The sequence below is a fragment of the Hyla sarda genome, chromosome 1 (genome assembly GCF_029499605.1).
Source record: "Hyla sarda isolate aHylSar1 chromosome 1, aHylSar1.hap1, whole genome shotgun sequence".
Classification (NCBI taxonomy): Eukaryota; Metazoa; Chordata; class Amphibia; order Anura; family Hylidae; genus Hyla; species Hyla sarda.
Window position 1 is genome coordinate 22119452 of NC_079189.1, and position 938 is coordinate 22120389.

The window sequence follows — 938 nt, forward strand, 5'->3', positions numbered from 1 at the left end:
TATCAAAACATGTCTAGAGGAAAAGTGATGCAGTTGCCCATAGCAACCAATCAGATTGTGTCTTTCATTTTTACCAGGCCTCTCTAAAAATGAAAGAAGTGATCTGATTGGTTGCTATGGGCAACTGCACCACTCTTCCTCTGCACAGGTTTTGGTAAATCTCCCCCTATAAGTTTAAGAGTTTCCTCTGTGCTGCCCTATCTGAGCTGTTAAGGTTATTGCTTTTTGTTAGCATAGATAGTTTACAACTGCCTTGGTGTTTTATCATGATTAGAAATAGCTAAGATCACTGGAGACAGTAAAGAAATTGCGGCTCAGGGTGTAGAATAAATGGTAAATACATTTATTTATATTTATATATGAATTTACACAATGTTAAAGTTTAATATGTGTACCGTGACTCACAGGGCCCTGTGAGTCAGTGGAAACACAAATAGATACAGGCAATATTCAATCAAAAATGGTAAAAAATACATTAAATATAAAACAATCTAAAATATGACAATACTTAAAATAGAACTTTTTTTTTTGATATATCAACTAGCTCCAGAAAGTTAAACAGATTTGTAAATTAATAGGTATAGAAATGAAGACGGCACTCACCCATGTACGTTTGTGCTGACGGTTTCTTTATTTCATTTCATCCGTAAATTCGTGCTGGGAGGTGCAGTGTCAAGCAGGTATTAGCGGCACTAACGCTGGAGCTCACAGCGTGATGGCAACAGCTGTGTCGTGCTTCCACACTTCTTCAGACCATACACGCCCCCAGCATAGCCACCGGTAAATACCTGCGTGACTTGTAAGGAGCGGGGATATACAAAAAAAGGTGTGTATACAAATGTGATTAAAAACATTTTAAAAACATCAAAAACACGCTGTAAGACAAGAAATATTACAGTATGAGCTAGTATTATATGAAGATGCCCAGATCAAGTTTA